This window comes from Oryza glaberrima, chromosome 1 (assembly GCF_000147395.1).
Source record: "Oryza glaberrima chromosome 1, OglaRS2, whole genome shotgun sequence".
In the NCBI taxonomy this organism is placed as follows: Eukaryota; Viridiplantae; Streptophyta; class Magnoliopsida; order Poales; family Poaceae; genus Oryza; species Oryza glaberrima.
In genome coordinates this window covers 16001763-16026917 of record NC_068326.1, presented here as the reverse complement: position 1 = coordinate 16026917, position 25155 = coordinate 16001763, and the positions used below count along the sequence as shown (strand labels likewise).

The 25155-nt window shown below is 45.0% G+C and overlaps 1 long non-coding RNA gene across 2 annotated transcripts; it reads left to right on the top strand.

Moving 5' to 3' along the window:
- The first annotated feature begins 244 nt into the window (after positions 1-244).
- On the top strand, positions 245-15301 carry LOC127760597 (uncharacterized). Of its 2 annotated transcripts, none has more exons than XR_008015110.1 (4): positions 245-588; positions 722-804; positions 983-1051; positions 14979-15301. It is a non-coding gene; the product is annotated as an uncharacterized LOC127760597 (long non-coding RNA). The 2 variants fall into 2 exon arrangements; XR_008015111.1 differs by lacking the exon at positions 14979-15301 and adding an exon at positions 1739-1814.
- The last annotated feature ends 9854 nt before the right edge of the window (positions 15302-25155 follow it).

Sequence of the window (25155 nt, the reverse complement as noted above, 5' to 3'; positions counted from 1 at the left end):
AATTTTGGGAACTAAACATGGCCTCAATGGTGAAATCCCTACCCTTCGCCTGCCCATCACGGCGATCGTGGTTCCCTGTCGGCTAGCGTCGATGGCACTCTTCCTTCTCCCCTTGATATTGCCCTCGATGTCGTGCCACCTACACTCAGATTTCGCCATCCGCAATTAAAACCACTCGGCCTTCTCCCTCGCTCAATCTCGCTGACCGTCTCTGGCACCGTAGCCCGCCAGCCGCTTCCATCCATGCATTCGCTACTACCGTACCGGTCTCTGCCTTCCCCTTCGTTGCTGCGGCGCCACGCCAATCTTCGTTTTCCCTTTCGCCGCCACACCACGGGCTCAATCAGTCGCCCATCCCGTGCATACGCTGCCATCCGTTGAGCCTCCTCTGCTACATCGCGCCCCAAGGGTCATCAAGTCACCTCCACTAGCCGTCGTGCGGGGCAAGCCTTGCTGCCGCACGACATGGAGTAAGTGGTTTTCCGTCGGAGTCCTTGCTGCTCCGTGATTCTGCCACCAGAGCATTCTCGAGTCCGCATATGACAAAAAATGACGGACCAATTCGATCGCAGTTCCTCTTGACAGCGGGTTAGTAATATCAATCCATTGAGTGCTAATTCCATTATTTCAGCTTACATGTTATGTTAATGATTATTGAAACACGTCCTAATTTGATTACTACTTCCTGACAACATGATTGGCCTCGACTGGATTTGAATAGTCACCCAAGGTCAGAAAGCGACTGGCCTCTGCTTATTTTAATGAACATACAGAGCACTGTATCACAATCGCCTGCACTAACAGGTAAAATACACACTGAATAGGGACATTGTGTTGTTATGGATGTATTGATGTCTTCTTTTTTTGCCAAAACATTTGATTTATTTTATACATATGATTTCCTTCATCTGAATTGCTTCCTGTATTGTACATAGATTTTCACTAATGTTATATATATTTTTTTAATTTGCTGAACTCCCAGGATTAAACTTGGTTACTAAATGTTATGGTTCCTTTAATCACAGCCAACCAACGGATATGCACATATGAGGTAAAATTTGTCATCGGAAAGTTCATAAAATTTTCTTTACTTTTGGAGAAAGTGTAACTTGTGGGTTTTGATATACCATTTGAATTGAGAAATTTTTCAACCTTCAGATGTACCTCTTCCTTATGTCTGATCCCATTGAATGATAGAGTGCAGTGGCTACCGATGATGTGGCTGAACATTCATATAATAGGAAAAATCAGAACATCATTTTCTTTTAGGACATAAAGCTCACCACTAATTGCACATCGGCCTAGAATGTGTTGGATATGGTTCTGACTGGATGTAGTCCCTTGATAACTTCTTCTACATATGGAACATATGGAAGTAAAGAAATGGTTTAATTTTTGATAATATTGCTCTTTTTGTTTCCTCTTAGAGAGTTCTCTTTAAGAGTGATCTCTCCCTTTTAGTCCATAGGCTTAATTTGTTTGAGAGAGATACACTTACTAATTGGATTAATATGTTGTAATTATTTTCCTTTTATTTTTTTTCAATATATTAACTGTGGGGGCTTTCCCTACAGTGTTTTCCCTTAAAAAAAGATAACTTCTTCTACAATCACATGTTCTTTTGAGGATGGGATAATTATTAGGAAAACATAGATGGTAAAATTACTGTAATAATTGCCACTTAGACCGGTGCTATGCCTATGAGCATGTGACATTATCAAAGTTTCTGCTTTTGTAGGTGTGACAGAAACATCTGAGGGCCAGTTTCAGGGGGACATATTGCCATTTCGCATTAGTTTCTCATTGTTGTGTGCATGCATAGGCAAAGGAGAAGAGTGTAGGGAAACACTAATCATTCCTTAAGGGGATATCTCCTCATTTTTGTCCCTTAAAAGGTTATCAAAAAAATTGAATAAAAAATAGTAAGATAGATCAATATGTGATATATCATTCCGCAAACATGCATATTCAAATTCAACTTATACAATTAAAAACAAAAATAATAAATTTGACAATGAATAGAATGTGTAAATCATGGTTAAATTTGTTATTTTTGTTTTGAATTGTATAAATCGAATTTTAACTTACATGTTCGTTTCAAATTATATAAGTCAAATTTTTAAAAAAGATAACTTCTTCTACAATCACATCAAGATGTGCTTTGCATTTAGACAAAAAAATATAGATCCTAAATTAGAAACATGCATATTCAATTTCAACTTATATAATTAGAAATAAAAACAACAAATTTGACAATGAATAGAATGCGTAAATCGTGGTTAAATTTGTTATTTTTGTTTCAAATTGTAAAAGTCGAATTTTAACTTACATGTTTGTGGAAAGGTATATCATATATTGATCTATCTTAACATTTCTTTTTAAAATTTGTTGATGATTTTTTAAATGAAATGCACAAAATGAGAGGGTGCCCTCTCGAGGGATAAAAATCCATCTCCACGAGTGGTCTTTATAGTGGCCAAGGACTTGCTATCGACATGCCAAAATTCACCTTTTTAACATTATCAACTCTTGTTCCTGAGTGATTGGGAGAGAAAACACCTCGTTTTCGTTTTCTGTACGCACACTTCTGAAACTACTAAACGGTGCGTTTTTTAAAAAATTTTCTATAGAAAAGTTTTAAAAAATCATATTAATCCATTCTTGAAATTTAAAATAGTTAATACTCAATTAATCATGCGCTAATAGCTCACCTCGTTTTGCGTATCTTCTCAATCTTCTCTTTTCCTCTCCTCTCAGACAATCCCTCCGTGGTGTGAAGGTAATCTCACTTGAATTAGTATAGGCTACCATTTACACCTGAACATTAGAAACCGGAAATCTATTGGGCAAATACTTATTTTGCGGGTGAACATTTTTTTTATTAAATTTCAGACTTCGGTGTGTCCTATGGTCAGAATGCAGTACCTTTTAGACTTATTCATTCTGGATTACAAACTCTGGAAAACGGTTGGAGATACACAGATATTACACAAGAAAAACCAGGACATTCCATTTATTTCTCTACTCCTCCTTTCGTATATATCTATGTTCGTTATTCTTCAATTTCTTTCATGCAGATATTTATTCTAAAGCGATGTTAATCCATTAAATTATGCATGCTACATATTAAGTCCTATACCAAATTATGGAGATTATGGATACCCCATATCTACATGACAGTTATAATTTAGTCGGATATATGGTACCAAATATAGATAGAATATCTCTATGAGGACTCGGGTTAGATTCTAAACTTGCATGTCAAGAAAATACCCGGGATCCTAGTCGGTTACGATTGTATTTTATCTATAATCCCATATTCCGTTAGGATATGGACGGTACTTTGTAAAGCGGACTCCTTCCCCTATATAAGGAGGGTCCATGTGCCTCTCGGGGTGCAATTCTTTTTTCCAATTTATACAATCAATAACACACTCGGCGGAATCATCCCCGGACAGGAGTAGGGTATTACTTCTTGAATAAGAAGGCCTGAACCTGTATAAAATCCCTTGTCTCTAAACCCATCCACTTTCCTAGCTTGATAGCCACCCCCTTTTATTATTGTCGAAATCTTGCTTCGACAGTTGGCGCGCTAGGTAGGGGCAGCATCAAGTTTTTGCCGACTAAGTGCGATGGGTTCCGTTTCTGGCATCGACGACTTCGCCTTCCCTCCTGGGCAGACGTTCCGGTTCGGCAGCCTCAACTTCATCACCAACGACTTCGGCAAGATCTCTCTCCTTGACTCAGATTCCAACCAGTCGGGAAGAGACCAGGTCCCTGTGCCGTTCGGTATTCCGAACTCGGCCGAGGCCTACTCCAAGATCATCTCTCCCGAGTCGGCTTCAAACCACTAGGACGAGATCCAATCTACTTTTCCGCGACCAGATCAAGACGACGGGTCCTATCCCTCAATCCTGATGAAACTTCCTGATGATTTGGCCGCTGTCTTCACAGTCAAGACATCTCCCACTCGAAGATCTAGGTGAGCTCCGGCTTAGGTTGGCGTTATACTCCAACCTCTTGGGACAGTCTCGACGGAAGAGTTGGATGGCTACCTCAGCTCCTCCGGCGTCAGTTCTCGACCAATCGAGATCCTCGACTACGACGACTTCGGCTACCACTACGACCATGGCGACCTCGACAACTTCGACGACAGCTATGAGGATAACTACACGCCCCTCTTCTTCGGCGTATTCATGGCTGACAACGAAACGGAGGAACAGCGCCAATCCCGAGAAGCGGACCAAGATCACGCCCGACAAGAAGCTGAACGTCGCCGACTACAGGAAGAGCGATAGTGACAGGAGCGAGAACGACTACAGCGTGAGCAACAAGATCGCGAACGGATTGCAAAGGAGGCTGAAGATCGACGACAACGCGCCTTGGAATCTGGGCGGTGAGCGAGAGAGCTCATTGGGCAACAAGACGTCGATGGGACAACGGTCTTTCGCACCCCCAGCAGAACGCGGTTGCAGCAATCACTCTCCTCGACACCCTCCTCAAGGAAGACGTACTCAACCAAGCCGATCATGTTGTCAACATCTTGAACCAGACGAAGACCATGATCGCTGCATCGGTTCCAGCCAACTCTGCAAGCACCCGCACCCCAACTGGTAGCCGAGTCCCTCATCTTCGATCTCAAGACTCACCAGCCAAGCCTCAGCATTGCCGGCGCCGGATCTAGTTGCAGGAGCAGGGGACACGATAAACGGTCTGTTCGTTCGCCTCCCGAACGATATAGGGATCGCCGAGTTGAACGACCACACTCCCCGCATCGAAGGCGCCCCATCGATCTTCGCGACACCATAAACCAGCGCCGCGCAGCAAGAGGCCATCATTCACCAGATCGCTACGACGACGACGTGGACGGAGTTGCTGCCTTCACAAGCGATCTGCGTCGAGTGGATTGGCCAGCCGGCTTTAAGCCGACTGGAATCGAGAAATATGACGGCACCACCAACCCTGAGTCTTGGCTCACCGTCTATGGTCTCGCAATCCGCGCAGCAGGAGGAGACAGCAAAGCCATGGCGAATTATCTACCTGTGGCCCTAGCGGATTCTGCCCGGTCATGGCTCCACGGGCTACCCCGCGGCACGATCGGATCATGGGCAGAGCTACGCGACCACTTCATCGCTAGCTTCCATGGCACTTTTGAATGGCCTGGCACACACTTCGATCTCTACAACATCATTCAGAAGTCTGGAGAGTCTCTTCGAGATTACATTCGACGCTTCTCTGAGCAACGCAACAAGATCTCGGACATCACCGACGACGTCATCATTGCCGCCTTTACTAAAGGCATTCGCCACGAGGACCTAGTCGACAAGTTCGGACGCAAACCTCCCAAGACGGTCAAGCAGATGTTTGAAAAAGCCAATGAGTATGCCAAAGCCGAAGATGCTATCACGGTGTCCAAGCAGTCGGGCACCACTTGGAAGCCAAAGAAGGATACGCCGACCGCAGGAGGGAGTGGAAGTAACAACCACAAGGATCGCAAGCGTAAGCCCGAAGAACTTGTGGCGACCACCTCTCCGTCTTCCCGACAACGTTCCCGCGTCAACACCTTCGACAAAATAATGAACTCCAAATGTCCGCATCATCCCAACTCCAACCACGTGGCCAAAGATTGCTTCGTCTACAAACAGTTTGCGGAGCAATATGTCAAGAACGCGCGTAAGCCCTCAGACGGAGATCAAGGCACATCAAAGAAGAAAGATGATGAAGACGATGCCCCGACTGGTTTTCAAGATCACCGCAAAGAACTCAATCACATCTTCGGCGGACCCCTGGCTTATGAATCTAAGAGAAAGCAGAAGTTAACAGAACTGGAGATCAATGCGGTTCAACCTAACACGCCCCAATACCTTCGGTGGTTAGAGATAGCAATTAAGTTCGACCGCTCGGATCATCCCGACCGAGTGGTCCACCCGGGGCGGTACCCCCTAGTACTAGACCCAGTGGTTCGCAATGTCAAGCTCCGATGGACTCTCATCGATGGTGGCAGTGCACTTAACATCCTTTTCGCTAAGACCCTAGACGATATGCAGATTCCTCGCACAGAATTAAAGCCGAGTAATGCACCCTTCCACGGTGTTATCCTAGTATTGTCAGCTACACCACTCGGCTAGATCACTCTTCCAGTTACCTTTGGCACTCGGGAGAATTTTGCATAGAAAATGTTTGCTTCGAAGTTGCTGATTTCGAGACAGCATATCATGCTATACTCGGATGACCGGCTTTAGCTAAATTCATGGCCATCCCACACTACACCTACATGATGATGAAGATGCCTGGTCCTCGAGGAGTCATATCACTACGGAGCGACATCAAGCAGGCCGTCACATGTGACAAAGAAAGTTGCGAGATGGCCCAAACCCACGAGACTACTCTCGCCCGCGAAGAGATCTGACTGGCTGCAACCACGGCAAGCGAGGGAGAAGTGCCTGCAACCAAGCTGACGAAGACCGAAGAAGGTGATGCCAAGACGAAAAAGATTCCCTTAGATCCCTCCGATCCTGATAAGACTGCTGTAATAGGCGCTGAGTTAGATTGTAAATAGGAAAGCGCGCTCATCACCTTTCTTCAAAATAATAAAGATATCTTTGCGTGGAAACCATTCGATATGCTTGGTATTCCCAGAGAGGTGATTGAGCACTCTTTACATGTTAAGCAAGACGCCAAACCCATCGAGCAACGACTCCGCTCCGCCGTTTTGCACAGGACAGGAAGGATGCGATCAAGGAGGAATTAACCAAACTGTTAGCAGCAGGCTTCATTAAGGAAGTCCTTCATCCCGACTGGCTGGCTAACCCAGTCCTGGTTCGGAAAAAGACGGGGCAATGGCGCATGTGTGTCGATTATACCGACCTCAACAAATCTTGTCCCAAAGACCCTTTTGGGTTACCTCGCATTGACCAGGTGGTTGATTCAACGGCCGGCTGCGAGTTACTCAGCTTCTTGGACTGTTACTCGGGATATCATCAGATCCGACTAAAAGAATCCGACTGCTTGAAGACCTCGTTTATTACGCCCTTTGGGGCCTACTGCTACATCACCATGCCCTTTGGATTAAAGAACGCAGGAGCAACCTATCAACGCATGATTCAAAGATGTTTTTCAACTCAGATCGGTCGCAATGTTGAAGCTTATGTTGATGATGTAGTCGTCAAGACCAAGCAGAAGGATGACCTGATTGCGGATTTAGAAGAAACTTTTACAAGCATTCGTGCTTTCAAGATGAAACTAAACCCGGAAAAGTGCATCTTTGGAGTACCGTCAGGGAAGTTGCTCGGATTTATGGTATCTCAAAGAGGCATACAGGCCAACCCGGAAAAAATCAACGCCATCCTCAACATGAAACCGCCAAGCTCCCAAAAAGACGTCCAAAAGCTGACTGGTTGCATGGCGGCGCTCAACCGGTTCGTCTCACGACTCGGCGAGCGGGGGATGCCCTTCTTCAAGCTGCTGAAGAAGACTGACAATTTCCAGTGGGGACCCGAAGCACAAAAAGCCTTTGAAGACTTCAAGAAACTTCTCACCACTCCACCAGTTTTGGCCTCGCCACATCCACAAGAGCCGCTACTGTTATATGTGTCGGCAACCTCCCAGGTGGTGAGTACGGTCCTAGTCGTCGAGCGTGAAGAGGAAGGCCTTATTCAAAAAGTCCAACGTCCAATTTATTTTGTTAGCGAGGTTTTAGCCGACTCCAAGACAAGATATCCTCAGGTTCAAAAGTTATTATATGGTGTCTTAATTACCGTCAGGAAATTATCTCACTATTTTCAAAGTCACTCGGTCACAGTGGTCACATCGTTTCCGCTCGGAGATATACTTCATAATCGCGAAGCAAATGGACGGATTGCGAAGTGGGCCTTAGAGTTGATGTCTTTGGACATATCGTTCAAGCCACGAACTTCGATCAAGTCACAAGCGTTAGCTGATTTCCTTGCCGAGTGGACCGAGTGCCAAGAAGACATGCCAGAGGAAAAGATGGAACATTGGACTATGCATTTTGATGGGTCGAAGAGGCTTACAGGCACTGGAGCTAGGGTCGTCTTGATTTCCCCGACTGGAGAAAGATTGAGCTACGTATTGTGGATACATTTTTCTGCGTCCCATAACGTGGCGGAATACGAGGCGCTACTCCATGGATTAAGGATTGCAATCTCTCTAGGCATTCGCCGACTAATCATCCGTGGAGACTCTCAGTTGGTTGTTAATCAAGTCATGAAAGAGTGGTCTTGTCTAGATGATAATATGACTGCTTATCGACAAGAGGTACGCAAGTTAGAAGATAAATTCGATGGACTCGAGCTCACCCATGTCCTCCGACATAACAATGAGGCAGCCGACAGGCTGGCCAATTTTGGTTCAAAACGGGAAGCAGCTCCTTCAGATGTGTTCGTCGAACATCTTTATGAACCAACCGTGCCCAGAAAAGAAACACTTGAAGCCATGGATACTCAAGGCGTAAGCATGATTGAAACCGACTGGAGAGAACCTCTCATGAAATTTTTGACCAAACAAGAACTCCCTCAAGACAAAAATGAAGCCGAGCGGATTTCCAGGCGCAGCAGACTTTACATTATTCATAAGACTGAGTTGTACAAGAAAAGTCCATCAGGAATACTGCAGCGCTGCGTATCTTTGGAAGAAGGGAGACAATTGTTGAAGGATATATATTCTGGTATTTGTGGTAATCATGCTGCTGCACGGACTATTGTCGGCAAAGCTTATCGGCAAGGCTTTTTCTGGCCTACAGCTGTGTCTGATGCTGACAAGATTGTGCGGACATGCGAAGGTTGTCAATTTTTTGCCAGACAAATTCATCTGCCAGCCCAAGAGTTGCAAACCATCCTGTTGTCCTGGCCGTTTGCGGTCTGGAGGCTTGACATGGTCGGCCCGTTTAAAAGGGCAGTCGGCGGTTACACGCATCTCTTTGTGGCTATCGACAAATTCTCCAAGTGGATTGAGGCTAAACCGGTCATCACGATCACAGCAGATAAAGCTAGAGATTTTTTCATCAACATTGTGCATCGGTTTGGGGTACCTAATCGGATCATCACTGATAATGGCACTCAATTCACTGGCGGAGCATTTAAAGACTTTTGCGAAGACTTTGGCATTAAAATTTGTTACGCCTCCGTGGCACACCCCATGAGTAACGGACAAGTCGAGCGCGCTAACGGCATGATACTTCAAGGGATCAAAGCACGCGTTTTTGACCGACTACGTCCCTATGCTGGCAAGTGGGTAGATCAGCTGCCGTCCGTACTTTGGTCTTTACGCACTACTCCCAGTCGGGCTACCGGCCAGTCGCCGTTCTTTTTGGTTTATGGTGCAGAAGCAATGTTGCTGAGTGAAGTGGAATTTGAATCACTACGATTTCGGAACTTCAACGAGGAGGGCTATGAAGAGGGCCGAGTAGACGACATCAATCGACTAGAAGAAGCCTGAGAAGCAGCTTTAATTCAGTCGACTCGATATTTGCAAGGGTTGCGCCGTTATCATAATCAGAATGTTCGATCGCGAGCCTTTTTAGTCGGCGACCTGGTTCTGAGGAAAATTCAAACCACACAGGCTCGGCATAAATTATCTCCCTTATAGGAAGGACCGTTCATAATTGCTGAAGTCACTCGGCCAGGTTCTTATCGACTCAAGCGCGAAGATGGTACTCTCATCAATAATTCTTGGAATATTGAACACCTTCGTTGATTTTATGCTTAGGCATTTCGTTTGTATCTTTCCTCTTCGACTGCTAACTTCAAGCTTTTCCTTGAAGTTTTCAGTCGGGGGGCGGGGGGCTACTATGATAATAATGGAGTGTGATTTTTATCAATTCAATTTGCTTACTTGATTTATCATTGCCCTGTTTGGTCTTTCGACTTAGTCAATGAGGACTGAAGGTTTTTTAATAGCTTTTGCGGGTTTTAGGCTCAATAAGGCTTGACAAAGGCCTTTAAGAAATCAGAAGCTAAGTATGGAACACCAAGCATAGCATATATTCATCAGTATTGTACAAATTGAGCCTCCATTATCATTAATCATCAAAATCATGGGTACATCAATCAGTATCAGTTTTTTCATCATCTGAATTATCAGACCCAGTCGACCGAAGGTCGACATCTTGGAATCTCTCAACCACGTCAGCAGCAATTTTGTTAGCGGCTTTCTGTGCATCAATAATAAGGTCAAGAGCAGCTTCTTCTCTCGTCCCGTCTGCAAAGCCATCAATGGCATCCATATCAACTCTTGGATAAAGGGATTTAGTCATCGCCAACGCTAGACTTGCTCCCATACTTCCAGCTTCTTTGATGTTCTTGAAGTAAGTATCTGGAGCGATTCTCAGCTTCTCGAAGATTTCGGCAGCATCAAGTATACTCGAACCGGCGTTATTGAATAACATGGCCTGGATGAGTGGAGTAGCAGCATTAGCGACTTTATCCCTGGCTCCTTCAAGCTTGTTGATCTTGTCAACTAAGACATCAAACTGTGCTTGAGACTTGATCTTGCGGTCTGCATCAACAGATTCACATTAATGAATCAGCATATAGAAGATAATGGCTTTTGAGGTATTGATTATTGGTACCTTCAACCTCCTTTAAAGCTGAATTCCTCTGTCTTGCCAGCTCTGCCTTGTCATTTTCCAGGGTTTGGATCTGCTCCTCTAGTTGAGATATCTTGGCAGCTTGCACTACATTAACTTTGGTTAATCAAGATTACAGAGATAACAGCACAAATCAGTTGGGCAGAGTTTGCGCGTACCTTTTGATGAGCCACTCAGTTCAAAATTGGATTCCTGGAGCTCAGCAATCCGATCCCTCAGATCATGTTCATTCTTCTTGGCAAGTTCTCTAGCCTCGTGCAGTTGACTCCTGGTGGCTTCGAGGGTTCCAAGATGAGGAACTAGTCTCTCTAGGGTTGCGGTTTTCACCTTGTTCCTAAGATGAATCCTCTGCAGAGCTGTTTAATCAGCGCTCGGGCCAGACGGCAAACAAGATGGCTAAGGTCAGGCGTCAAGGAACTTACATTTACAATGCGAGTCACTTGGTTGAGTGCCTTTTTCAGTAGGCATACCTCTTCGTCTTCTTTTTGCCGGTTTATTACAATTCCTTGAGGTTGCAAGTTGTCATCCCACCACTTGACCAGAATGGGAGGGCACGAATCTTCGGCTGCTTGTATACGGGGAATTTCTTCTTCATCACTGATCATTGGCCCTAGTGTATCCACTGACAAAGGTTAGACAATTGATCAGAGTTACTTGGGTCAACATGGTTTCAAACAAAGTGTTTACCCGTAATGATTTTTGGACGAGGATGAGTGGATTCGGATGCCTTTAAAGGAGATCTAGATCTCTGGTCATTGCTGGCGTCTTGTCCGCAAGGGTTGTCTGCTTGGGTTTCGACTTCTAGAATCTCTTGGCTTGGCCCTGCGTCCGACTGGTTTCCAGTCGGAGGCTCCTGATTAACTCCGGCTTTGGCTTTGGCCGACTGGTTTTCAGTCGGGGGTTGATCACCGGATTCTACATTATCGGTTGTCGGCTGATTGTCACTTGGATGATCCTCAACAGTTGGCCCGGTTTCTTTGGAAGAACTTATGTCCATGTTAGTCGGGTCAGAGTCTTTCCCAGACGGATCTATATCAGATGGTTTCCTGCAAATTTGATTATCAGTATTATTACCGCAATGGGTGCGCATCAATGCAAGGAAGATCGTTATATGAGTTGCACCTAGTAGACTTCCTGATCTTTGGCACAGGACGACTAGATGTTTTCTTCCTTGGAGTAGCCTGCTTCGGCAGTTTCTTGGTTGCCTCTCGGTCTCCAAGCTTTCTAGCAGTGTCGTCTTCGTCGTCACTCAGAACCAGCTTCCTCTTGCGAGAATTTGGCTGGCCGACTGGATCAGGAGCACTTGGTTGAGTTTTAGACCGAATTCTTGGTCCACCGCTCCCTTGCCCAGTTTGGTGGCAGGGAGATCAGCGTTGAGCGATTGGGGGATCCAACTTCATCAAAGCAAATTCCTGGGTGTAATATCCTTCATTGTTAACTGATTCAACAAGAAAACAAGATCATATTTTGAGAAAGGTTGAAGTGTATGAATACGTACCGATGGAGGAGGATTGAAGGCATTGAATGGCACGACTGGCAGCAAGTGCGAATAGCCGACGACGATGGCATTTGAGAAGATCTTGTACATCCTTTCCTTCATGACCTTAAAGTCAAGAGAGTCTGGATTTTCGTGATTTGGATCATGCTTGCCGTCGAACTCAAAAGTTGTGCGGGATCTCTCTTTGATTGGGGCTAACCGACACTTGATAAAGTGCCGGGTGATCTGTTCTCCTTGCAAACCTTGTTCCTTCAGCTTTATCATGCGTTCCATGAGTTCTACTGCTTGCACAGCTTCATCCCCCATTGGCAGTGAGTTCCAAGTATCCTGATAAACAGGAGGAAGACAGGAGTACTCGGGGAGAGCAGGCTCAGGGTTTGTTTGAGGTTTTGAAGAGCATAGAGAAGTATTTTTGGCTTAGGGTTCCCTTGATTTGGAAACCAGCACCCCCAACGACGCATGGTTTGTTCTTGTTTGGCTGGGGCTTGAGGAAGAAGATGCGGTGGAACAAGGCGAAATGAGGCCTAATGCCCAGAAAAGCTTCGCAGGCATGAATAAAATTGGCGATATGCACTATGGAGTTTGGATTCAGATGATGCAAGCTAATCCCGTAGAAATTTAGAATTCCTCGGAAGAATCTTGAGGTTGGAAGAGAAAATCCGCCATAGAAGAAATGAGCAAATACCACAATTTCGTCTGTATCGGCGGTCGGGAATGCCTCACCGAATGCCGGTCACCACCCGATGATCTCTTTCGCCGGAAGAACGCCATGCGCCACCATCTCCTTCAGATTGTCTTCCGTCACATCGGAGGGCGCCCACTAACTCTCGAAGCTTTCTCTTTCTTCCGCCATGAATGTGAACTGGATGGTTTGATTTGGTTCGAGATACGGCTGGAAAGGGATGGGGAATCGGAGCGGTGGATGCGGGGAGAAATTTCATGAAGTTTTTGAGGATGGATTGGAGCGGATTGATGAACCCTAGTTTGGCCGGCGCAGTTTTGCACTGTAGCAGGAAATGGGGAAAATGGCGAGAGTCTCGGCGGGGAAGACGAAGAGACGTTTTATTTCACTTCGGTGCAATTAGGGTATCGGGAGTGCTAACAGGCCTGGGCCTGCACAGTACTTCAGCCCAATCTTATTTCCAGCGTGGCCCGTTGTGATCCTTAGGGACTTAGGCACTTTTTGCTTTGGCAATTTGTGTTCACAATGGTGTGGCCCAATGCTGTTAAAATCCTTTTTAACGCGATTCAATAATTCTTTGGAATTATTATGATGCACATAAAAAGGTGCCCGACAGAAAGGTGTTATACCGTTTTTGTAAGCTTTATTAGACTGCAAAAGCTGTTTGGGTTGATTTGAGATGACTGGTTTATTAATAGTCATTCTTTTAGCATGTTATATGCTTATTTTGGTTATGGTAAGAGTCACAGCCTAGGCTATTAGACTCATTAATTACCATGATTTTTTATCATGTTTGGTGGATCATTTTATGAGATTTTTACTCGGATTCCTATCAAACATGTCTATTTTTGGACCTTTGAGTATTTATCACTCGGCCCTTCTTGTATTTTTTGTCCTTGATATGTTCAAGTTGAGAAGCAGTCGGCTGGGTTTCTTACTAAGTACCATGCGTGCTTCGCTATAAAACCACTCGGTTCTTGACTATATGTTTAGTTTTTCAACTAATCACATAGTCGGGGGCTACACCTAATTAGGTGCATCTACTCGATGCACCATGTTTTATTTTCGCCCTTCGCAGTCTTTGATTTTAGCACTCGGCAAGCTGGAGCAAGTTGAATTGAAGCACTCGAATTACTGTTTTTTGTTTTGAGAAGGCTATTACTGTCAACTGCGAAGGTCTCGGGGGCTACTGTGGGGATTATGGATACCCCATATCTACATGACAGTTATAATTTAGTCGGATATATGGTACCAAATATAGATAGAATATCTCTATGAGGACTCGGGTTAGATTCTAAACTTATATGTCAAGAAAATACCCGGGATCCTAGTCGGTTACGATTGTATTTTATCTATAATCCCATATTCCGTTAGGATATGGATGGTACTTTATAAAGCGGACTCCTTCCCCTATATAAGGAGGGTCCATGTGCCTCTCGGGGCGCGATTCTTTTTTCCAATTTATACAATCAATAACACACTCGGCGGAATCATCCCCGGACAGGAGTAGGGTATTACTTCTTGAATAAGAAGGCCTGAACCTGTATAAAATCCCTTGTCTCTAAACCCATCCACTTTCCTAGCTTGATAGCCACCCTCTTTTATTATTGTCGAAATCTTGCTTCGACACAAATGTCCCTGTGTTTTTTGTGGTGTTTCTTTTTGCTATAGTCTGGTGTGGAAAATATGGTGAAGGAAAAGAAAATGCTAGATTTCTTTAAATTAAAAAGGTAGGTTTTCTTTTGCTATCCAGATTCAACATTTCTCATGGCTCATTATTTTACAAGATGATCATCTTTTGGTGTAATAATATTTGAGTTTTTTGCAATTAACCGGTTTACACTAAATTTCTATTAACTATGGAAAGAATGGTAAAACTTCACTTAGAGCACGTGGTTGTGAACTTGTCAGGTTCAAATCCAAATCTTATTATCCATTTCAGAAATCAATCACTTGGCATGTGAAGTCACATTTGTTCAAGCTACCTTTTGGCTTATTTGGTCATTTCACTGTCGAAGGGAAGCCACATTTGTTCCTTTCTTTTGTAACATAGCCATTCAGTGGATATAAAAAGCTATATACCATTCTAGCTTCATTCTTCCCTGTTATTTTCGGTTTGACATATTTTAGTCCATGGGTTGTTGACAGAGAATTAAGAAATAATTTCTTTAGTTTTTTTTTGTTTGTTGAAGGTGAAACAAAAAGTCAGCAGACCTTGCTGTGTGGCAAACGAATGAGGTTGTGGGGTCAAGAGAGATGAGCAATCCATATTGCTTGATCCTAATTCGGGCATGATGGTGGAGGCGGTGAGAAGTTAAGTAGCGTGAAAAGCATAGTTTCTCAAACCTTTGGTTTGAGACTTTTACTTTTATTTTGTATATTGATTCTGATGGCGGATATTTTGCTGGCTACCTAGCGAAATTCAATTGCCACACATAAACAATGTGTGGGGTTTAATTCCTTTTTTATGTAATAGTTTTAATTTATATTTTTCAATACGTGCATTGCACGTGCACTACTACTAGTCTTACAAAAAGGTAAATTGATACAACGATTTGGAATTAGGTAGGTACGACTTATTGTAGCAATTAGCAAGTGGGTGCATCTTAATACAATAACTTAAGAATGTTCCTCCGTCTCACAAAAAAACCACACCTAGGATACTATTGTGTCAAATCCAATCCTAGATTGGTTTTTTTAGACGAAGGGAGTACTATTTTAGTGCAGCAATTTAGCTAAGTATGTGTTATTTTGGTTAACGAATGCTAGATGAGTTTTTTCATGATATCATGTTATATTATAATGTTGAATTTAATCTATAAAAAACTAATTGCTCATCCAATTTATACTGCCATCTTGGATTTTTTTTCTTCACCTTCTAAAATCTCAACCAAAATACATAATTCTTTTGATATTAAAATTTAATTGAGAGTTAATAAACTGAAGTATGCTTATACAAATTTCACAAGTATATTGAAAACAGGAGTACTTAATTAAGTTATTACATCACTTTTTAAGTTATTGTAGCATAGTTGCAACCACCTAACAAGTTCTTTGCATCCATATACTCACCTATTAAGTTTTTGCACTAAATAACACCCACTTGTCAAGTTATTACACTATAGCACGCACTTCCCAAGTTATTTCACTAAATTACACCCACCTGCCAAGTTATCATACCATGGATGCAATTTACTCTTTTACAAATTGTCGAACAATATTGCACCACGTTATTGCAAAGTGTTTTAACATGTATCAACACCATGAAAAAATTTTCAATAAAAATGTTTCGGATCTTTCATTGATTGAAGAAAAGTGTTTCATTGCTCAAAGAAAATATATTGAATTTTCAACACAGAGAAAAGGGGACCAACCATTTAACCGGTAAAACATAATCGAAGCACACTTGGAGCATTTAATTTATAGCGATTGAAACATCGAGTTTTCTCTATTGAGGGCCTGTTTAGCACAACTCTAGCTCTACCCCCACCTCTCCTGGAGCTGGAGCCCAGCCAAACAGTTTCAGTTCCACCTAAAGTGGGAGCGGAGCTGGGTGGAGTGCTCTCACAAAATGAACTAGAGAGGTGGAGCTGGATTTAGATAGCTCCACAACTCCACTCCAGACTCAACTCCTAGAGCTAAATTTAGGAGTTAGAGCTCTACCAAACAAGGCCTGAGACATCCACGGACCTCGCTATCAAAGATATATATATATATATATATTATACCATCAAAATTAACGTTGAAACATTTTGATCCAACACAAAAAATCGAAAAAATTGCAAAAAAAAAATGTACCACTCAAGATCCTCCTTCCTCCTCTCCGGTGGCCAGCCATCACCGGGCTTGCCACTAGAGCACTCTTCCATGCTGCCAACGGATTGTGGCTGCCATTGTGTCACACCACCGTCGAGGAAGCTGAGGCCTAGCTCGCACCACCAACATCGAGGATGAGAGATCATCATTGTCATGTCGCACTACCATCGAGGAAGACGTGGCCAACCACGTGCCACCCTCAAGGAAGTTGAGGTAGAGCTCTCGCCATGTTGCCCATGCCATGCTGAGGACGAGAGGCGAAGCTATTCTATGCCGTGTCGAGCGTTGGGAACGAGAGGCGGAGCTCGTTACTTTACCTCCATCGCATCAACAACGAGAGAGCACATCTGTTGGGGATGAGATATGGAGAGAGAAGATACGGATAGGGGAGCGAGAGGAAACGATTTTTGCGGTGAGAAATGTCTCCAAGAGATGTTGGGCGTTCGATATTTGGCTTGCTATGGACACTCGATATGAAGCGTTTCTGCAATACAAGTAGTAAGATTAGATAAAACTTTTTAAACTTTCTATCGACTTTTGAGGTCACGACTACGATATTTGGATGGTATGGAGATCGTCGATATTTGGTGTCTGTTTTGATTTGTGCATCTTGTGTCTTGGCTTGTCTTGGTTTTTGTTGTTTTGTCCATTTCCTCCTAGGGGGCTTGTATTTATACCCATAGGTGTCCCCTTGTCCAAGTAGACTAGGGAGACCAATATGGATACGATCCAAATAGACTAGAGTTGCCCTCAGCAATCGGAGTTCGGTACCCTTCCTAGCCCCTAGCTGTTTTTATGGAAAAGCCATTTTCCACAAAGGCAGCTTAAATCTTATAACCAAGCAAGCTGAAGCTGACAAAATCCTAGTCCCTAGCCATGAAGTTGGGAAAACTAATTCCCGATTGCACGGCTTAGTTAATACGCATTCAGAATAGAGCAATGGAACGATATGATCGACTTCGAGACAGGGCGATATAAGAAAAGAGGATCAACGGACAAATATTGCATATACAAACACTTACAGAGGTTGTCGGAGAATCCATCTCTTGAACCCATCTCGTGGAGACCTTGAAGCATCAAAATCCCCCTAGCGCGCCACTGTCGACTTTTTAGGTTATGACTATGGTAGTTGCATGGTATGGACATCGTTGGTACCAGGGTATATGCAAGATTCAGGTAAAAGAGATGGAGACAAGGGTTTTTATACAGGTTCGGGCCCCTTATCTGATAGGTAATAGCCCTACTCTTGTTGGCCGAAGCCAGTGTTGCTCTTATTCATCCAAATCACACAAGTACAATATTTGGGATAACCTATCTAGCTGTCGTCGACTTGGCGGCATAGATAACCAACACGTAGTCAACGACAGGGTAGTCTTCCTTCTCGAGTACGAACTCACCGAGATCAGAGATGGCGCAGATCCCTCTTGTCGGCTTCCGCAGGCACCATATTGGGTCTGTCTAGGCTCATCTCTGATGTCGATGTCTAGCGGCGTGTGTTGGTTTGTTCTGGCTTGTGTCTTGGCTTGGTCCCTCCTCCTCCTAGGGGTTTTGTATTTATACCCATAGATGTCCACTTGTCCAAGTAGAACTAGGGACACCAATATGGATACAATTTGAGTAGTCCTTATCATTTCCACATAGAATTCTACTTGTCCTTCCTTATCCGAAACTCCTTTTATATATGAGGTATGATTCCATATAAGACTTAGTATATGGTGGGTGATGAACCCTGAGTTCCACTCGAGACTCAAGGCTGTTGTTGGCCCGATCTTTCGGTGAGTTGAGATAACTACGATTTGGGAGACACGTTGACGACCCAACTACAACCGTACAAGACATTGCGTTGCGCCTTAGCAATCGATACACCTCTCCATGGGTTGTTGATCTTGCCGGTGCAAATCAACCTTATTCCTGCAAGCAAATCGAAGAAACAAGCAAGAACAAGATAAAAGCAATCTGAATTGCCAATAGTTGTTGAATACGAATGATAAGTTGGGGTTTCGAATACAAGCAGACGGATGGTCTAGCCGACACGCGCGTTGCAAGGAAGTAGCAATGGCTAAACTTTCATCTAAACAAAACCCGAGAAACTCTTAAAGGGTACCTAGCTATTTAAGGAGGTGGGAGGATGACCAAGAGGGTCCTAGGGTCGTGCTCCACCAGCTTGGGGCGCACCCCACATGGGCCCCACCTGGTCCGGGGTCCCAAATGAAGTTACAAGCCCACAGGCCCATTATAGGTGACGCAACACCTTGTTCCTGTGATTTCGGCCACACGAGATGGAATTCGGAGAAGAAGCTAGATCCGTTGGAAAGAGGGCTCCAAGAGCTTTCCATCAAATACTCACGGGCCGAAAACGGAGGTCGTATGCAGATTCGGCGGCTGTTTGAAGTCAGCAGTGTAGTAGGTGGCCGAATTGGATTCCAGCACTGGGAGGGCTTGATCTCGATATCTTCTTGTTCATCCATGATGTGAGCAATGGTTGCATCCGTGGTAGCCATGGTCACATCAGTGGGCCCCACTGAGCTTAGTCAATTACTATTGGGTATGTGGTATACATAACCATGATAGCGGCCAAAATGGCTCTCGCGCGGAAGCAGCCTCCGTGCGGCTCCGCCCCACAAGCTATATGACAACCATCACTGCTTCCATGTTCACTTGCGAAGGCAATCAACGAGGCCGCACTACCGGGGCAGTCTCCATGTCACTGCATGCTCCACACAACCAGAGCTGCATCAGCTCACCGTGTCCGCTACGACCGGCGGACGGCTCCACAGCTGGCAACGTCGGCTGAAGCAAGCCATCGAGGCCAACTCGTCACTCCACGCGGCAGAAGCTGCCTTGACCTTGCTAGCTTTGCGGACGGACAACCCCGCTACTGTTGATATTTCTTAACGACATTACTAGAAATATAATTCCTAGCAATGACGTAGAAATATTCATGATATACTTATGGTTACAGATATGATCCGCAAGCGCACGGATATATCATTTGTTTAATCCCAAGTGAAGATATGATAAGAGAGTACTATGCTAATAATTTATATATTACTTGCGTACATCAAGGTCTATGTAGGGGTTAAGTAATTCAAAGGTTAGGTGACACACAGAAGAAAGAACTATGATACTCTCACTAAATATAATCCAAGCTAAGTGGAGGAAGAATAAGAAAATAATTCATTCCTATACTTCTAATATACAAACATCTTTAGTCTACACTTGTTAGTATACAGTCATGCAACCAATACCCCCTAACAGTGCCCTCCTGGTGTTTCGAGAGACCACCCCGGGTTGCCGAGTTCCTTACGACAATCTGTAATGGCTGTCCAACCGGGGCTAAATACGGAAAAGTACCCTCCCAGGAATTTGTCTTAGGAATATATACTATCGTGGAGGAATACCTGTACTGAGCTGTCACCATCAGCGACCCACCTCGACTGACCCATAGCATATCTGCTCAGATAGGGATACTTAATAATCTAGATACCACGTCTACATTATTAAATACTACTCTATATCCCCCGAGATGACATAGAGCAACCGAGCAATCGGACACTAAACCCACACCATTGCACCTCTCTAGTAGGCTAGCTACACAACTATATTGATACAAGTATAAAATGAAGTCGGTACTCAGATAATATAAATGGAATAAAATACCGAAGATGTATAAAGAAAAATATTCTATTAATTCAATAAGTCTTACAAAAGAAGAGAGGAAAGCTACTAGAGCCATACCCGAATTCTCCTAAAAACCCGAGGACTAAGAATACTATTCTAATTCCTACTCCACTAGCACTAGTATACTACTAAACTTGAGAGAGGGAGAGAGCTCTTCTTCTTGAGTGTGTGGAGAGAGTGAGGATGTGAGGTCCTTATATAGGGCAGTTATGACGGTTATAAGTATGCGAAATGTCCATTCTGCCCCGCAACTGCCATCAGGACATCATCTAGAGCGTCCACGCCAAAACCTGGAATCAACGGCAGAGATGGGGGTGCCGAACCATGGGCTTGGCCATTCTGGCCTCCTTAACTCCTCCCTTATCCAGAAGGCCTACTGGATCTTGTCAATTCTGTGTTCTTGGCCCATTTATCCATAAGTCTGGATCTCAACAGCGTCTGATTGATTGATCGTTTATTTTGCTGTCAATTCTCGTCCATTTATATGTGCTTCTTCTGCATACATGTTAGTAGCATAGTATATCGTGGAAGTAGATATTTTATTTGGAAATTATGCATCGCAACCATAGCTAGTCTTTATTAATTGGGTAATATTGACGGTCGAAATTGGTCGATAACGACCGTCAACAGCTACCATGTCAAGCGTTGCCCCACACCTCAGTGCCTGCCTGGCTCCACGGGTGCTGCCAGCACTCCGTCGCTGCTGTCACGTCCCAAAACGACCCTAAAATGCATTCCTTAAATTATTCCTAGAATAAGAAAAATTCTTGTTAAAGTCTTCAACAATAAAATGTGTAAACCTAAAAGTCAAATGAGGCTTGGAGAATTTTTGTATATTTTCTCAAAGCCTAAAATGCGTAATCAAATTTTAGGCCTTATTCGTTTTGAAGGATTCCTAAAGGAAATCTCAATTCCTTTGGAATAAGCACTGTTCATGCATTCGGTTTGTAGGATTCAAAGGAAAATTTTCCATAGGAACACTATTCCAATCCTCTAAAAATCCTCCAAAATGTACTAATTCCATAGGAATGAAAACATCTACTCTATCCTCTTTTGTTTAGCTTGGTGGAGGAAAAATTCCTGTGTTCCAATCCTTTGTTTTGCACGTGCATTCCTACATTATTCCTACGTTTTTCCTATTCCTGTGATTTGGAAATCCTGTGAACCGAATAAGCCCTTAGTGGAATTTTCAGAGCACAAATAATAATTATCAAGAAATAAACAAAGTTTAATAGTTTTTCTAAAAAGAAAACCCTAAAATCCCTTCCCCTCTCTCTGGGCCGAATTCGGCCCATTCCCCTCCCCCCCTCTCTCCTTCCCCGGCGGCCCACTCGGCCTCCCCCTTCCCCCTCGCGCGCAGCCGCCGACAGGCGGGCCCGCCCGTCTGCTCTCGCCGACAGGTGGGGCCCACCCGTCATTCCCCTCCTCCCGCCGCTCCCTCCGCTCACCCCGCGCCTAGAACCGCCGCCGCCGCAAATCCCGCCATCCCCGGCCGTTCCTGCGTGCAATTGATTGAGGGGAAATATCCCCCGTGATTCCCTCCCCCTTTCCTCCCATTTTCCCCTCTCTCTCTCTCGCGTTCAAACGGCCGGATTTGCCCCCACGAATCTCGCCGGCGCCATTGATGGAGCCCGAGGACACCGATCCGGTTTCCTTCCGCTCCGGCCCCCTTCCTTCGCCCCCAACCCTATTTAAACCCTCCCCGAGCTCCCCACCCCCGTTTTTGCCACTCACCGCCCCCTCTCCCCGTCGGAAACGAGCCCGCGCCGTCGTCTCCTCTCTCCGCCATCGCCGTCGACCTCCGGCCGGGCCTAGCTGCCCGTCGGGACCTTCTCTCGCCTCGACGTCGCCTCCTCCGGCTTCGCCGCACCGTCGCCGACCTCGTCCACCCCTCCGTCCCGCTCGACGCCCGCCAGAACCCCGCCGCCCTCGTCGACCCAAGCCGCGACGCCACCTTTTTCCGCTCTGGCTGCCTTCTTCGTCGCCGCTGATGCCCCGGGGTGAGCCGTGGACCGCCGCCTCCTTTTCCCCCTCCCCTTCCTCTCGACCGACGCTCCACCGCGCGGATGGTCGCCGCCGGCAACCATCGGGGCGCGAGGGCCGCCTCCCGCCGGCCGTGCCGACGTGGCTGCCTTCGGGCGCACCGCGTGGCCGCCGTGTGGGGCCCGCCCGCCAGTTGCCCGTGCCCTCGGGTGCGGCTGACGCGTGGGGCCCACGGCGCCGGTGGATGGCGAACCCGTGCGCCCGGTCCACCGTGGACCGTGTGGCTGCCGCGTGGGTCCCACTCCCGTGGACCCGGCTCACGTGCGTGCGCCTCGGTGCTGACGCAATAATGTTTTTCAATTCAAAAAGAAATGAAGAAAATCGCAAATATTCACATTAAGAACATATAACTTTCAAATGGTTGTATCTTGGTCGTTTGAACTCGGAATTGGACCATTCAAGTCTCTAATTTTTCCTTAAGAGGTCAAGAACCCATTTTTATGATTTGTTTCTTTTGGTTAAATGGAGTTTAGTAGAGTAAAAGCCTTTTCTTTATCCGTTGGTCGTGTAGACGCTGCAGCTTCGGAAGATCCGCTCTACGTGGAGGTTGAAGCCGACATTTGGGAAAGCGAGCAAGGCAAGTCACATCTCCTTTGAACATATTTTTGTCCATGCTTTAAAATTATTTTGTTTTAAATTAATGCATTATCGCTTTATTTAAATTCCCGTGTTATCACTGTTTTATTTAGCCATGCATATTTACCTTTGTTATGACCTTATTATTATTGTTATTGTTATTATTACCTTGTTCACCCTAGGGTAAACAAAACCCCACTAGTGTTTACCGTAGTATGGTCTCACTAGTACCATTTTTAGGTAGAAGCTTCGCTATTTAAATTAGACAAACTTTAGGTGGTTTTATAACTTTAGACTTTGGGAATTCTCATATCATTTGGACATTATGGAATGGTTGGCTTATGTGGAATTAGACACACACCTCCCCCTCTATTCAAAACCCCCAAAATGGTTTTACGCTGGGCTCGAGGTGCATGGTTTTAATAGTAGCACCTCGGCCATCATAAGGACCGGTCTTCGGGCCTCTGTTGCAAAGCACTACCGTACTTCCACATGTCTAGTGGGTAAGGCATACTTTGTGGCTCAGTCTGGTCGTGGGCAAAAGTACACGGATAGAGATGGACAAAGTTGGGGCCCGATGGACATCTCTAAGGCAAATGAAGGCTACACGAGCTGCGGCCCGGTAGTCGAGATGTCATGGCACAGGGCCGGTGTCCTGCAGCTAGGGGCTTAACCTTGGCCTACCTGTCCCGGGATTCCGGCCGTAGGCAGGGTTGGGTCGGTACTCTTGTCTATGGCTGGGATGGGTTGGGAACTATGTCATGTCCTCCGTCCATATGCCATGGTGGTATGTGGCACGTGGTTACACGTGAGGAAGATGTGTCTTGTGGGTAAAGATGTACACCTCTGATTAGAGTATAATCTATTCGAATAGCCACGCCCTCGGTTATGGGCAAGCCTAGCAATGTACCCAAGTTAGTGGTTTAATTCTTAAAACTTGCTTAACCACATGTGCCTGCCGTCATGTGCATGTGGTCGTCACCTTAGTCTTCCGTTGTTTTTTGTTTATCTTCATGTGTGCTAGGCCTTCGTCGCCCATGTAATAAATTAACTATTTACGCTTCCGCTTGTTAAACTCTTAATTATATCAACTTTTGGTGTACCTTGCCTCCTGGGACAAGGAATATTACACACACGTATGGAATGCCTGTTGGGTTAATTCCGGTCGTGAAAGCTGCCAATGCTCCCTTGTGCACAACAATAGTCACCGTTGTTCCCTCCGTTGCTGATCCCTCCACCATGGTTGGTCGCAGCTCCCTCCACCGTTGGCAACGAAACCCTTGAATCAACCGCTACTCCCTCCGCTTGGGACGGATTGGGGATGGGATTAAGATATGGTTGATTAGTAATCAGGTGTATTTTGGTCACTTTGGGTTAGTATTTTTTTTTTATTTTCCTGAATGAAGTCCTGACGGTAGAGTGGAAACAGGGCAGACCAAAACTTTGGTTTTGAAAAGCAGGGTCAAATGAAAAAACATAAAAAAGTAGGGTCAAATTGATAGTTAGGTTTCATAATACGGTCAAATAACTAATTGTCGAAAACATTTGTTGTGTCTTAGAGATTGATACACCTCTCCTATAAAGAAAGGAAGAGAAGGACTAGGATTGGAGGAAAAAAGCCATTCTTTGTTTCGGCCCTTCGAGGAAGAGCAAACTGAAGTATTGCCGCTTCATCCCATCGATGAGGTCACTGGTTTGACTGATCTGGCATGGGTTACATGTCGCTGTTGTTTCTTGGGTTATATGTCAGGTGTAACCGTCCCGGAAACCGCCATAACTGCCACAACCGTCGTAGGGACCCACTTGTCAGTGCCCCAGAGAAGTTTGGAGTCCTGCTGGGCCGGCCCAGATTCGGCTGAACCGCCAAACCCTTGTGACGCCGGCTCCGGCTGGCCTTACACGTGGACGCTCCTGATCGCTCCCCAATGACGGTTGCAGGGCATATTGGACATTTCGCATAGGCTACAACCGTCATACCTGCCTACTTAAGGAGGAGCTCATCTACACTTCAAAACACACTCTAGCAAGCTCAACATTTCTCTCTATACTTTAGTGTAGTATTCTAGTGCTAAGTGGAGTAGAATAGAATAGCTCTCGGAATCCTCGGAGTCTTCGAAGGAATTCATGTATGGCTCTAGTAGCTTTTCTTTATTCTTTTGTAAGACTTTCGGAATTAATGGAATATTATTCTTTATATACTCTCGGTACTTTAGTTTATCTAAGTATCGGCTTTACTTTATATATGTATCGCTA